At 41.4% G+C, this 16,115-nt stretch overlaps 1 protein-coding gene across 1 annotated transcript in view; it reads right to left on the reverse strand.

Moving 5' to 3' along the window:
* Positions 1-16,115, reverse strand: part of LOC139549249 (glutamate receptor ionotropic, kainate 4-like) — a 408,231-nt gene that overhangs the window by 293,025 nt on the left and 99,091 nt on the right. The window contains exon 2 of the mRNA XM_071359499.1: positions 6,582-6,742. The gene's annotated coding sequence lies outside the window, so the exon portion shown is untranslated. The remainder of the gene's footprint in view (positions 1-6,581; positions 6,743-16,115) is intronic.

Here is a 16,115-nt window from a genome sequence, read left to right on the forward strand (position 1 = left end):
TGTCACTCATTTTGTGGCACAGAGTCTCCGTGGGTTACTCTCCACACAGCTGGAGACAGTAGCCGCGGAATCCCTCTTGCAACAGATTGGCTAGTGAAACGCACACTCGATTGGACCAGCAAACTGTCACTTAACACAGGTTGGCGAGCTGGCGCAGGGTCCCCCCCCCCCCCCCCCCGAATCAAGCAACAATTACTAGCATAGGCTTGATGGCCTTTTGGTATGTAAAAATAGCATGAAATGTATAATTTACTTATCAAGCTTGCATTTAGATTTTGTTGTTAAAATTAAGTTTTAGCTTACAGTGGCAAAGATGCACCATAGGCTGGGCTCTCCACTTGTGCTCTCCAAACTCCCGCCAGAGGAGACTGCTTTGTTCTCTTGTTTAAATGTTTGCTGTTGCTTTTCACATGGGTAAATGTATGTGTGGAAAATCCAGTGGAGGCTGCTGAGGGGAGGACGGCTCATGATAACGTCTGGAACGGAGTAAATGGAATGGAAACTATGCGTTTGCTGTATTTGATACCGTTCCACTGATTCCACTCCAGCCATTCCCACGAGCCTATCCTCTCCAATTAAGATGCCACCAACTTCCTGTGGGCAAATCTATATTCCATCTACTCCTACAATAATTGATAGTGTTTCATCCCGTACCGTTTATTGCAACACTTAGACATTTCGGTTTTATGTTTGATTCGATACATTTTAACTTACCATTTCTTACCCTCTGAGTGGGCATGATGTTTATTGTGCACATGGACGTTCGCAAGAGTTATGAGGTAGAAGTTCTGTTTATTTAATTAAATGTATAATTTGTATAATACTTCCCGGGTTAGGTCGGAGTTCCATGTGTCTGTTGTCACCTTCAAAACAACTGCAAACTGGTAAATCTCAGACTTCTGACTTCAGCGCTTTCAACACAACTCAGAAAAAAACGAGCTCCGTCTGGGAAAAATCTTTTGAACGGTCATCCGAGTTGGAAACTCGGGCATCTTTCTAGAGCTCTGACCTGAAGAACACTGATGTCGTTATTCAAAGGTTATTTTCTTAAACGCGCCATGTGTCCAATGCTTCTGTCATTCTGGATGTGCAGTAAAACGAGTGTGCACGCCTCAGTGCGCATTGAAATAGGCTACGCGGCTTACTCACCACGCTTTGGAGTTGAATAAGAGATAATGATTGTTCCATGTATGAATGGTGATAAAACATCATTAGGCTAATAATCATTAAGTCTGGTTAAGACAAATGTATCAATGTAAAAATGGATGTAGAAATTGCTTTTTATATTGTAGAACCATTTTATAGGTTGTAATGGCCAATTGGGTAATTCGATGGTCCTGGGAGGGGTCAAGTGCTGATATGTACCTGTTTGACCTCCTGTTAGAGAGATTGGATTTGGTTTCTCAAGGGGAGGCTGTGCAGTCTTGCCCTCTACCTGTGTCCGTTCAGCTAGAACAGGTTTAAGTCTGATACAGAGTGGCCCGTCCGCTTAAATTGAAGCGGATCTGGAACCTCTCAGATTTGACTAGTTCGTTCAGGCACCTATTTGCCCGGATCCGGTACCTCTCACAGCATGATTTATTAATTGTTTCACCGTTCGCACTATAAACATTCTAAGAAACACGATCAGTGTTAAATCAAGTTGCCTCCTCGTTATTTCTCCCGCCCGCCAGAAAGACCATCACGTAAAAGCACGGTGATCCTTCTGAGTAATCATCCTAACCTGCCACACTGATTTGCGACCTGCTCTCTTATTTGTACATAGAGGTTATGGGGAGGGCCGGTGGGGTTAGTAACTGATCTTGACACAGGTCTTGGTAGTGGTGGTCAGCTAGTGAAGAGGTCCCAACGTAAACACGTCACGTAGCCTAGTCGCCCCCTTGCTGAATATTAAACGTGGGAAAGCCAAATAGAAAAAGGATAAGAAAAGGCAATCGAGATTGATTACCTTTTCCAAGTCCAAAAATCACCACCGCCCTACTAGTGAGTCAGACTCTTTCCAGTGGCACCTACACTAGCTAGTAGGGCTACTAGCGAGTCAGACTCAGCGAATAACCCCTGGCTTGTCATGCAGAATTCAATGCTTGGCTGTACAACATGCCAAAAGGTAAGGAGTTTGGGTCTAGAAACGACCGGAGGGATTAAACTAACAAAAGAGTGGGTGGAATGTACACGAACATCTTCTGCCTCCGACGTCAAAAACGCCAACCAAGAGCCCTCAGAAAGACATATTTTTTAACAGGCCCGAACCAAGGCACATTTGGTGGCAGCAAGCATTGTACACAAGGATAAAGAGGACACCCAGATTATAGCTAACACTCCAAATAAAATAAAAAATAGACACTACAGCCAGAGTCTTCCGAACAGCCTTAGAAGGAGGCTTAACCTCACAGCCACAGGCGCGCTTATAGCTTTGAGCAAGAAATTGACTGTCAGGAGTTAAATGGACTCGACATGGGAAGAGTCATTGTGGGAGATTTTGAAAACTAAGGTAGGATTTTTTTCTCTTTACAAACTTGTTCTGTAAAGTTAATCTGAATGTGGTTCATATAATCAAATAGGCAGGAGGCCTATATATTCTCAAATGTGTGTTCTGCTGTAGTCTACAATGATTGATTTTATTTGAAGTCATATTCTGATATTGTGATATTTGTTCGACTGCTATATTGATTATAGCCCCACAGCTAAGTATGTGTGTATATGCATATGGTGGGTGTTCTGCAATGACATCTAAAAAATGTTGCTGTCCGTTGATGTCTAGAAAGTTAGGCAATAAGAAATTCTGACTTGTGAAAGCCCCACAGCTGTGCTCAAGTATATGGGCATATTGCAATGACGTCTAAAACGCTTTGAATTCATCAGCACCTTTTTAGAAGCTAAAGGTGAAAAGTAAATCAAACCATGTGAATGACATAGGTTGAAGTTGTTGAAAGCAGTCGAACAGGTAGGAATTCTGCCGGCTGTTTGAGACTGGAAAAGGTAGTGAAAAGAGCACATCGGAGCCTTGAAGAAGCTCTCTCCCCATATGAGCTTTACAGGTCTCATTACACAAGACAGCCTACGGAGCTGGCCATGATACGTTATTTTATGGCTGGAAGTGAGAGCGTTATGCTCTGTAAAGCCTAGAGTAGTGGGACCTGTTGTTAGCATTACAAATTGTACTCATATATACACCATGTAATTCACAAAGGTACTGAAGCAAAGGACCTCAACAGTGCATCTGCAGTTCTGGACAGTTTTGTTCACTTCACATTGCAGAGGGCGTACTCTTGTGAATTACATGGTGTATATATGAGTACACATTGCAGAGGGTGTACTCTTGTGAATTACATGGTGTACATATGAGAGACAGCAACAGCACAGCAGTAACACAGGTCATATAATTGAAGTGGTTTTCTAACGAGTTACTCGAGGTCAACGTCTCTTGAATTTGTGAAAGTTGATGAGTCGTACGTTTCAGTGTGTACATGTACGGTCATCGCATAGCAATCGCCTTGATTCTGAATTCCCATATACAGTACTTGCCTGTACTGTATATTTTATGTACAACACAGGCAGAACTTGGCTAGCTGGGAGTCATGTCTCAAACTGCTACTACTCTCTTATTTAATTTCCCGCTAGACTTGTCAGAGGGTGAGAGGACCCGTCTACTACATGGGGAAACAGGAACACTTTAAATTCCACTGATGAAAGCCAAACAGTCAGGCATCTTCACAATTGGGCCCACAAATATTGCGACAGCTATTTAAACAGCACTGATCAAACGTAAGTGAATCAAAGTGAATTTCAATGGGCAATAGGACAGTCGCCGGGAAGGACAACAGAAAACTCAGCACAACCACAAATAAGCACACAGGTACACAATATGGATCAGAAGCCATGTTATGTGGCACAAGCTGAGCATCTGTCTGAAAATATGATCTTTGCCTGATAAGAAAATTGACAGTGGAATTTAGGGAAATGGCATGATGGGTGGAAGCGAATCAGTGACACACGCACTCAGTCCGCTTGACTCTCTCTCCCGTGCCCTTTCCCACTCGCTCTCTTGATGAAGTGAGAGAACTTGCACTCTGTGACCCAAAAAAACAGTGAAAACGGTTTATAGCAGCAGTAAAAGCTGCTGATTACACAGCCTTACCCACAAGTCAATGACCTTATGCATTAATCCAAGCCTCTACAGGGGCACAACTGGAATGATGACCATGCAGCTATTCTGGGAGGACACCACACACACACACACACACACACTCATGCACGCACACACACACATACACGTCAGCTGTTTCTCATTCAAATGGTATTCTGAGATAATAAGTTTCTCTCTAACAACACTCACAGTGCTCTCTCTGGCCAGCCCAGACATCCCCTCCAGTGATTCCTGTGTCATTGATGCCCGTCTCACAGAATAATCTGTTACATAGCAGCAGACAAAAATCAGTGTGGCTTATCTCCAACTCTCAGGTGCATGGATAAAGGCAGGAGAACCCAGCGGCAGACTGGACCTGATGAGGTCAATAAACACACACTGCAGACGGGCTGGAGAGATTCAACTCCACCAGGCTCTGTTTGCTGCACGGCTCAAACAGGAATAGCTTGAGGATGGAGCATCACAATGCTGTTATTGGAGCATCACTGAGAGCGGTTAAAAGGATCTTGTATTTGAGTTTATCGAACCTATATTTAACTAGGCAAGTCATGGTAAACAAAGTTAAATGGTAAACAGTACGAAGTATGGCCATTTTAATGAAGATGATAAACTAGCTTGAGGAAAAAGTAAATCCACTCTGGTGATTTAGGATCCGGCATAAAAGCAGAGGTTTATGTACAGCGGAGGGATATTTTTGCAGTGTCTGCAGCAGAGTGATATGCGTGCACCTCATGCAAGAATGCATACAGTATGCTATGAAATTGAAATATATCTTGGCCAAAGTCAGCCAAGTCAAATTTAGTTCCCAGTGGATTTCACAGGGACAGTACTTCAGAGCGATGCCATGCTTTCTGAGCAGACTGTGTATTCTTACATTTGTATTCAGACCATACCAATGCAGTCTGTGGGAGGACTGGGGCTACTTAAAAAATATGATAAGCCTGTCATGCAGTGCATTCATTTGTATTGAAATTTCATCCACAAATACAGTAAAACAGTTTGTTCCACGCTCACTTGCCATATTTTCTTCAAGGCAAGTGAGCGTGTGTGTACGTCTGTGTGTACATCTGCATGTGCATCTGTGTGTATTAGAAAAAGTACATAGCACAAGATATACCAGACAATGCATGCTGGGTGAAAAGTTCACAGGTGAGGAAGGCAGCTCTAAAATACTTAACCCCTTTCACTGTCATTGACTCCACATAACCATTGTTTGCCATCTGGAAGATACAGTATCTGCAGGTTTGGGGAAATTCAGATCCTCTTTGTGTCAATCTAAGCTTCCTTTGAATGTGGCTGTTTTTCCCTGGCCCAGAACAGCAGGTGGATAATGGAGACAGCCTCTGTATGATCCGCCGGCTGCATCATATTATTTTCCCGTGAATAAAAATGGCTTCGCATAAAATCCTGATCTCCTGCTACACTCAGCACCATATGTGATTTTGGACAAAGTCCCTTTCTCAAAAAAATACTTCACCGAGGCAATTTTGGATCCGTTTCTTCAGACTCATAAGGGCTTTTCACACTATTGAGCCAAACCAAGCCAAGCTGTACAGAGCTGGTTACATTTAACCAGACACTCTTATCCAGAGCAACATACAGTAGCAATTCAGGTTAAGTGACTTGCTCAAGGGCACATTGACATATTCTTCACCTTGTCAGCTCGGGGAATGGAACCAGCGACCTTTCAGTTACTGGCCCAACCCTCTTAACCCTTAGGCTACCTGCTGCCCACATTGGCTGGAATCATGCTGAAAAGAAGAATGTGCAAATAGGATATGCGAGGCAGCACAGTTTGGTTTAGCTCTGCACAACAGTGTGAAAAGGGTAATGGCTTGTTTTGGTGCTATACTAAAGCAACAAACACATGCAGGAAGATTCCGACAGAAGAAAACAAAGTGGAAAAGTCAAGAGGGAGAGTATCTCCAGCGAATACTGATAGTACAGTACATCTCACCCATGTTTAAACTGTAAAAACTGTGCTTCGCGGAAAACAAATAATTTCCTTCCCTCCGGCACTTCAGAGGTGGTGCTACAGTATATTAGTCCTCCCATCCCTCCCATGCAGCTTGCTTGCAAGTCTCATGTGAACAAGAGAGCTCCTTCTTCCTAAAAAATCTTCAAAGGGTTTCCTGTGACCAGGTAAGGTCCTGTCTGCAGTCCTGTCTTTCTTAATTCCCCATCCTTGAAAAGTGTGATGTCTGCAGCACAATTTACTGCATTAAAGCAGCCTGGCTTTTTCTCTCAGCCCCCTCTGGCACATTCATACATGGGGAGTAATGGCCGACCACAATGTAGTTCACTGTACTACACTAGACAAACAACAGTGGGAGTTGACACTCCCTCTGTTGCTCCTCTATACTCCTCCACTCCCGGGCCAAAGCCTTATTGAGGAGAGCAGTTGAGCAGCGGCTGATTACGAGACATCACGTACCTTTGAGCTCCGGAGGCGTTTGTCTCTAATCCATCTTGAAGCGGCACAGGAAGCAGACGGCGTTGAGGTGAGGTGCCCACTCAGCTCCTATACGGCTCTCCGCATCCCAAACACCACCCTCACCACTCTGCAGGATGCTGGGTCACACTGCTGCTGACACGCTGCAAGACACAGGGGACAACCCAGGGATAAACAGTCTGGCGCTAACTAAACATCACTTTAGAATCGGTAGCATGTAATGTCCTCATAATGTAATGTCCTCATAATGTAATGTCCTCATAATACAGTATTAGTACAGTATTGTTATGATATGTCCTAATAATACAGTATTAGACACTATTAAGAAAGTATTAAGTACTGTGTATTTTTTTATTTTTTTTCATACGGGTCTAGAATAGGCTATTTCAAAAAGGAGCTACCATTCAAACTAAGATTACACCTATGCCAGACCAAATAAACCATGCAGGATAAAGAACATCCTTTAAAAAAAAAAACATGAAATGCATTATGAAATATGACCTTAATTATTTTAGAGCTTTTTAATTGAAATTCAGTAAATTGCCAAAACATAGAAAAAAAAATCCATTGTCTCTAACAACACAGAATAAAGCAATTACAGGTGCAAGGTAAAAAATAACGGGAAGCATAGAAAGAGAGCACATAGAACATGTCTACTGCTTCTTGGACTTGCCTTCAATGAGAATGACAGATCTATATTTATTTGAATTTGGTCGGGTCGCCCAAAAAGTTACATGCTGCATCTTTAATGAGAGACCCATGATGGTAGTGACTGCTCATTACTGCATATCACTTATTAACCATCATTTATTCACATTACTTTACTTTCAGTTGTGTATAACTTTTTATTTTATTTATGACTTTTATTTCATTTCTTAGCCATCGTCTCATCTCTGCTCAGGTAGTAGCAGCCAGACATCCAGACAACCATCTAAACATTATCTATGTGCTCCCTTTGGCTAGCGAAAAGAGTAGCCCCTGATTATTGGGTTGCCACAGCTGCAAATGCTGCAGAGCTTTCTGACAAAATCCCTATTTTAGTAGTTCTTCAAAGTATATAAGGCATACTTTCAAGACTTCTACAACCAACAATTGAGTAGTAGAGCTACAGTGCATTCGGGAACTATTCAGATCGTTTTTTTTTTACACACAATACCCCATACTGACAAAGCAAAAACATTTACATTAGTATTCAGACCCTTTACTCAGTACTTTGTTGAAGAACCTTTGACAGTAATTACAGACTCGAGTCTTATGGGGTATGACGCTACAAGCTTGGCACACCTGTATTTGGGGAGTTTCTCCCATTCTTCTCTGCAGATCCTCTCAAGCTCTGTCAGGTTGCATGGGGAACATCTACAGAGATGTTGAATCTACAGGCTCTGGCTGCACTACTCATGGACAATCAGAGACTTGTCCCGAAGCTTACGGTCGGTGAAGGTGAACCTTTACCCGAGTCTGAGGTCCTGAGCTCTCTGGAGCAGGTTTTCATCAAGGAGCTCTCTGTACTTTGCTGCGTTCATCTTTCCCTCGATCCTGACTAGTCTCCCAGTCCCTGCTGCTGAATGGTGGTGCCAGATTGGTGGGACCCTTGGCATTCAGACCAAAGAGTTCAATCTTGGTTTCATCAGACCAGAGAATTTTGTTTCCCATGGTCTGAGAGTCCTTTAGGTGCTTTTTTGGCAAACTCCAAGTGGGCTGTCATGTGCCTTTTACTGAGGAGTGGCTTCCGTCTGGCCACTTTACCGTAGAATACTAATTGGTGGAGTGCTGCAGAGATGGTTGTCCTTCTGGCAGGTTCTTCCATCCCTACAGAGGAACTCTGGAGCTCTGTCAGAGTGACAATCAGATTTTTGGTCACCTCCCTGACCAAGGCCCTTCTCCCCCGATTGCTCAGTTTGGCCGGGTGGCCAGCTCTAGGAAGAGTCTTGGTGGTTCCAATCTTCCATTTAAGAATGATGGAGGCCACTGTGCTATTTGGGACCTTCAATGCTGCAGACATCTTTTGGTACCCTTCTCCAGATCTGTGCCTGGACACAATCCTGTCTCGGAGCTTTGACCTCATGGCTTGGTTTTTGCTCTTACACGCACTGTCATCTGTGGGACCTTAGCCTAGGGGTGGCAGATAGCCTAGTGGTTAGAGTGTTGGACTAATAACCGAAAGGTTGCGAGATCGAATCCCCAAGGTCAAATCTGTTGTTTTGCCTCTGAACAAGGCAGATAACCCACTGTTCCTAGGCCGTCATTGAAAATAAGAATTTGTCCTTAACTGACTTGCCTAGTTAAATATAAATAAAACATAGACGGGTGTGTGCCTTTCCAAATCAGGTGGACTCTAATCAAGTTGTAGACGCATCTCAAGGATGACCAATTGTAACAGGATGCACCTGAGCTCAATTTTGATTCTCATAGCAAATGGTCTGAATACTTATCTAAATAAGGTATTCCTGTTTTTTTGTTTTTTTTAAAATACATTTGCAAATATGAAGAAAAAAAACAGCTCCCGAGTGGCGCAGAGGTCTAAGGCACTTTATTGCAGTGCTTGAGGCATCACTACAGCCCCGGGTTCGATCCCAGGCTGTGTCACAGCCGGCCGTGACCAGGAGACCTATCCGCACAATTGGCCCAGCATCGTCTGAGTTAGGGGAGGGTTTGGCCGGCTGGGATTTCCTTGTCCGATCGCACTCTAGCCACTCCCTGTGGTGGGCCGTGCGCCTGCAAGCTGACTTCCGGTCGCCAGTTGGACGGTGTTTCCTCCGACACATTGGCTTCCGGGATAAGCGAGCAGTGTGTCAAGAAGCACTGCGGCTTGGCAGGGTCGTGTTTCGGAGGACACAAGTCTCTCACATTCGCCTCTCCCGAGTCCGTAGGGTCCGTAGCAAAGTCCGTAACAAAATGTGGAAAAAGGGAAGGGGTCTGAATACTTTCCGAATGCAATGTCTACCTCCAGAACTGTCTATATCCCTCTCATTGCTGTGTTTTCTACATTCCTCTCTCATGTCGTCTGGGTGTGGTGCCGGGAAGAACAGGCGCAATGGATTCTGGTCATCATAGTTAATTACCACATTTCTAGCGCTGAACTAGGTCGAATATTTGCCTATTGAAAACTACAACTCCCTACAGCGTCCCACAGTTCATTCTTGATTTGATGTCTCTCGTGCTTGATAGGATTTCTCTCTAGAGAAATGGCTCATTGAGCTCATAAAAAAAACCTAAATGGAATTCAAGTAATTGAACCGACGTCAGAAACAACATTTCGGTTAATTGCTCAGCATTAGCCTTTGTGCATTTCCTGGATAACTTTGAAACTGATCAGCATTCTAAAGAAGACTACGCCACAATATTGCAAATCATCTCATGGTAAATGAGAAGGTAAATGTAATTTACAAGACAAACATTAATCAAATGTCATTGCATTTTAATAGCGCCTCTTTCGGAGGAGAATTATTCAAATTCCTTAGAGGGCAACCTAATCACTTAGAACTGTGACAAAAAAAATGCTCGACACATCAACACCTGTGACTTATTCCTTCATACATCCTTGATTCCTTCTGGACTCTACTGATAAATTACACTCCCTGGTTTACTGATTACCCTATACCATTACAAACATCGAAGCATGATCAGAAGGAAAGCGTACACATTAGGCCTTCAATAGGACTATAGGAAACATGTCAAACAGATGGATATTATATAGTTTGAGCCAGGAATCTCAAACCCTGTTCCTGGAGAGCTACCCTCCTGTAGATTTCGCTTCAACCCCATTGTAACTAACCTGATTAAGCTTATCAACCAGCTAATTATTAGAATCAGGTGATTAAGGTTGGAGGGAAAACCTACAGGACGGTAGCTCTCCAGGAACAGGGTTGGTCCAATCCAATTAAACATAATCAAAGGCCAAAGAATACATCAAACACTGCTACTTCAATAGCCTTGGCATGTATCCAGATCCTAAACACAAATCAAAGAAGGCGTGCCATTTGACTGGTATCGTTTAAGACAGAGCATCCTAACCTGAGGTTATCAATTCTACTGGGGTTGGATAGTGGAGTAAAAACCAAGAAAGTTTGCAGTTTTCAAAATGTTTTTGTTCGGCCTAAAAGTTGTCCAATATGTCTTGTTAAGAGATTTAAGGTATCTATCTATCAAGAGACTATGTACAGCAAGCATGGAGGAGATAGATCAAATTCATATTTGAACCGCTTTAATACGGTTCGAGGGGATGTAAGTAATAATAGGGAGAACTTTTGCAAGTGCAAAATGTACTTGTCCTGACAGATCCAAAGTCTCGGTGGAAATTATATATTGGTGATAAAACTTCCCTCCAGTCTTCATAGACTGTGAAACATTGAGATAGCCCTTACAAAAGGGAATTGTTGGTGCAAACTTCCCTCAAGTTTGTGGCAGATTTGCTGCAAACTAAATAGTTTGCCACAAAATTTTGCCAGAAGTTTGCAAATGTTTGTCACTAGTGGTGAATCTGCAGCAAACCTGTAGCAACAATATTTATTATCCACTAGTGGCAAACAGGTTACCAGAAGCCATTTCTGGTGAACACATTAGTTCCAAGACCAGTAACCTGGTCTTGGAACTAATTAATTAAACATATGAATTCAACTTCCTAATAAACATTAAAATTGTGTTAGCTAATTGATGCCTAGTTAGCAATGTCATGTTTTATGGGATAGAGTGAAACACATTTTGTTGATACCAGTTTCAATCTGTCAGCACCACTGACTGGCTAACGCTTAGCTAGCTAACATTAGCTTTCATATTTTCGCTAAATTAATTAAAATCTAGGAACAGATTTAAGGGTGGATTTAGTAAGTCCCAGTTTATGCTAGCTACATGGTTTGTTTATATAACATTTATACAAGGCAGAAATATTGTTTCCTTGCTGAAAAATATATAGAATGCCAGTATCAGTGAGAAGCATAGCAACCTCAAGGCAGCTTTGTAACAGCTGACCCCGTTTTTCCAAAGACAAACCCTCCCATCAGCCGCTAAGTCTACCTTTTAAGATGATAAAATATAACGTGTTTTCAGTGATTGTTTTCAGTATCCTAATTTTTTTGTTTGTTTGTTTGTTTCAGTGCATGCATTCAACAAGCTTTGGACAAAGGACTTCCACAGGGCCACTATCTTCAAAGTTCACTCAAAAAGGCAATAGGGTTTGATTTAGACTTTTATCTGTTAAGGCATTGAATACATGTTTAGTATATTTAGTACATTTAGTTTTCTCTGTGAGATGCAAGTTAATTGAAAGTTATGTGATTTGGTTTACGCAGATACATCTCAATGGTGTTAACACACAGTAACCAAAAACCTGATCTAATTTGCATATTCATACTGAGTTTGAAGACAATTTGCCGCAAACAGTAGAATGTTCGCCACAAATTTCCCCTAATTGTTTGCCAGATATTCACAAGTTGCAAATTGGCCGCAACAGTTTGCCGCAAAACTCATTTGCATGTGAAAATATGAGCTTGCCGTAAATGTATGGCAAATGGGCCAAAGATTTGCCACAACTGTTTGCCAGAAGTCATTTTTTTGGTAAGGGAGCTACAGAGACAGTTTAACTTTGTGTTTTTTGACCCAACAGCTACTGACACCGTCCAGCCTTGTATCACTCATCCCAAAGGACACCTTCAGTCTTTTATCTATAGCTCACTCACCCATACTGTTGAAAAGTTTACTGTACAGCATGCTTTGAGCTCTATCCCTGCTTAGTAAGCCAAGTACAGTATTACTAAATCTACCACAGCAAAAAAAGGGGATTATACTTAGCCTGCCAGTGGCTCAAAGCATAGTGTGACAAAACATAAAGAAAGGGAAGTATGAGATTAAATGTTGGGTGAAATAAGGACACAAAGGGCTGTAGATGTACAGGCTAAAAGCATCAGGACTGGCTGAGTGCAGTACATTGAAGAGGTTAAACTTCTCCAAATTGCAACTCTATGTGACAAAAGGGTGTGTGAGTACAGCACAAATTATAGGCAAAGCAGTAATCTGACTGGGGTTGGCATTGGGGGTTTAAAGGGACATGGCCCTCTGAAATCTACGTTTGTTTGATGTTTCCAGACCTCCAAAGCAGTGTAATGTCAATATGAGTTCACATCCCACGTCATTGGTAGATCCAAGTCTACATGCGTTAACCCCAAATGAATGGAAAATATAAGCACCGTAACATAACATGGGGTTTACGTTTTACATACATTTTACATTATAGGGCATAAAGCTGGATATAAAAACAGACAGGTTGTGAACACATCATGACATTAGAATACTTTTGAGGTCTGAAAACATCTGATTTTGGACTGGTATTGTCCCTTTAACTTCTCACCTCAGTTTAAAGAAGACATTAACCAGCCAAGCCATAAACCTCTTCAGAGTGATCAAATGGTTCAGCAAACTTTCCTTTTTGATCAGATGCAAGCGAACTTCAATAATAATAATAATTTGATTAGGCGTTCACATTTGGGGTTGTTTGAAGAGATGAAATCAAACTTGTTTCCACACTTCTGCCAATACGCCAAGACACATGCATGCAAATATGTTTTGGGGGAAAATCAGCAATTACTGATAAGATAAAATTGACTGCCGTGTTCGTTGACAAATATCTGCAGTTGGTTTATTCATGAATTTTCGTGAAGGCACCATTGCCTGGGTAGCTGAGGGGCATGTTTTAAAACATACACAACTGGTGCATTGCAAATGCTATATTAAAAGAGATTGTGTTCATGCATTTTGGACCATCTGCACAGAGAAACCACAGCCTTGAGGCTCATTGACTCGCTGTAAAACTGATTTAAAAAAAAAAATCTTTCTCCGACTGAAAGTTAGGCTTAACATGACAGTGTAACTATCTATTATAGTGCATGTGAATCTCGTCTATCCAATTCATTTAAGAAACATACCGGACTTATGCACAGTCAAGGTCTTTCCCACCAAAATAACATTGACCCTTGGGACCAGGTGAAGCACGGACTCCCCAGAGTATATTTTACCACTAGTCAGCGAGATAAAAATGTCCTCTCTCTCTCTCTCTCTCTCTCTCTCTCCATCGTCATAGAAAACACAATGACAAAGAGGACTAGACTCCCAGTTTCCTCACAGTTGACACGCAGGGGAATGATGAAGAATTCTGCGAAACAAACTGCCAACTTACTAGACATTATTTGCCCTTTATCAAGTGAACTTTTGAATTTCCAGGATGACTTGACGACAGCAGATCAGAAAAAAATGTATCCATATTAATAGCAACACAGCGATATCAGTGACTCGTAAATTACAGGCTGTGACAGCTAAAACATTTTTGACTTGCAGGACTTAACACATTCAAAGCTAACAAGGAATGCCTACAGAGGTTGATGTAATTTTAGAGATGTTGGAGATATTTTGTTTTGCCATAGTTGCCAACAGTAAAGTTGGCCTCCAGCCCCTTCTCAGGACCATTACAGGTCTACCCTGTCCTCAATATTCCTAAACGTGTGTGTTTACAGGGGGAATTAAAGGAGGCTCATTAAATGTGTTTTTACTGCATGCCAGTGAGGGATGATGGATTTTCATCAGGCCTTCGGTCCTTAATGGCTTCGCATAAATCCAGAAGTCTTTTCAAGCAGAAGAGTAAAATGCTCCTATAAAAATGCCTTTGCATTATTCTGTCTTTCTCTTTCTTTCTTTCTCTATGTACAAATATGCAGTGAATTCAGAAAGTACTCATACACCTTGACTTATTCCACATTTTGTTGGTAAAGCCTGAAATAAAAACGTTTTTAGATTTTTTTTGCAAATGTATTGAAAATTAAATACAGAAATATTTAATTTACATACAGTACCAGTCAAAAGTTAGCACACAACTACTCATTCAAGGCTTTTTCTTTATTTTTACCAATTGAGATAGTTTGGGATGAGTTGGACCGCAGAGTGAAGGAAAAGCAGCCAACAAGTGCTCAGCATACTCCTTCAAGACTGTTGGAAAAGCATTCCAGGTGAAGCTGGTTGAGAGAATGTCAAGGCAATGTCATCAAGGCAAAGGGTGGCTTTGAAGAATCTCAAATATAAAATATATTTTGATTTGTTTAACACTTTATTGGTTACTACATGATTCCATATGTGTTATTTCATAGTTGGGATGTCTTCACTATTATTCTACAATGTATAAAATAGTAATAATAAAGAAAAAACATGAGTAGGTTTCTCCAAACTGTTGACTGGTACTGTACGTATTCACACATGTTAGAATCACCTTTGGCAGTGATTACAGCTGAGTCTCTTTCTGGGTAAATCTCTAAGAGCTTTGCACACCAAGATTGTACAATATTATTCCTTTCAAAATTCTTCAAGCGCTGTCAAGATGGTTGTTGATCATTCCTAGACAGCCATTTTCAAGTCTTGCCATAGATATTGAAGATGATTTAAGTCAAAACTAAGTAGGTCACTCAGGAATATTCAATGACGTCTTGGAAAGCAGCGTATTTATACTCCAGTGTATATTTGGCCTTGTGTTATACAGTGGTTTCTCTTTTAAAAATTGCGAGCTTACACCGCGGGACTTAGAGGTCATTTGTGGTTTAGTACGGTACCCTGTGTCACCACTTCATTGCTCCAGACCAGCGCAAGGGGAGTTAGAGCACTGATTATGCTTTTGGGTCCTAAGGTGCTACTGGGTCTCTAACTGACAATGAATGGGCGACATAAACCTAAATAGAAACTGATAATTGTGCACAACTTAGTATTACTTACTTAAACTGTTGTTACACTAAGGTTTTTATTATTTTATTTTGTTAGGATTATTTTGGTTTTACTGCAGTAGTGTAGGCCACTCTCGACCAGTCTTGTTATACAGCGCCTGAGTGGCGCAACGGTCTAAGACACTGCATAGCAGTGAAAGTTGTGTTGCTACAGGTGCTGGCTCAATACCCGTGCCGCCCTTGACTGGGCGACCCATAAGATGATTGTAGGTTTTTGTTTTCTCTCCCTCTAAAAACAGAAATAAATCATTAAAAATAACAAACTGCCATTATTTACGAATTAGTAACAATGTCTCATCCCATGTTCAAGAATGGCCTTATTCTCGCTCATTTTACGTTATTTGAAAATGAAATAATCTCAAAAATATTGTTATTTTTTAAACAAAGCGATTATTATAATTGTTAGTAGTAATTCAGAATTATATTAAAGCCCGTTGGATATTCTCACAGATATATTATTAACCCTGTTATTAGCAGGACAATATATATTGGTCATATTGTTTATGGCTCCCGAGTGGCATATTGTTCATGGCTATTGACCAGGTTTTCCTAAGATTTTGCCTGTGCTTTGCTCTATTCCATTTAATTTTATGTCAAAAAAACTCCCTAGTCCTTGCCGATGACAAGCATACCCATGCAGCCACCACCACCATTTTTTAAAATATGAAGAGTGGTACTCAGTGATGTGTTGTGCTGGATTTGACCCAAACATAACACTTTGTATTCAGGATATGAAGTACATTTTTTGGACGAATGTCTAGCA

This window comes from Salvelinus alpinus, chromosome 22 (genome assembly GCF_045679555.1).
Source record: "Salvelinus alpinus chromosome 22, SLU_Salpinus.1, whole genome shotgun sequence".
Lineage (NCBI taxonomy): Eukaryota > Metazoa > Chordata > Actinopteri > Salmoniformes > Salmonidae > Salvelinus > Salvelinus alpinus.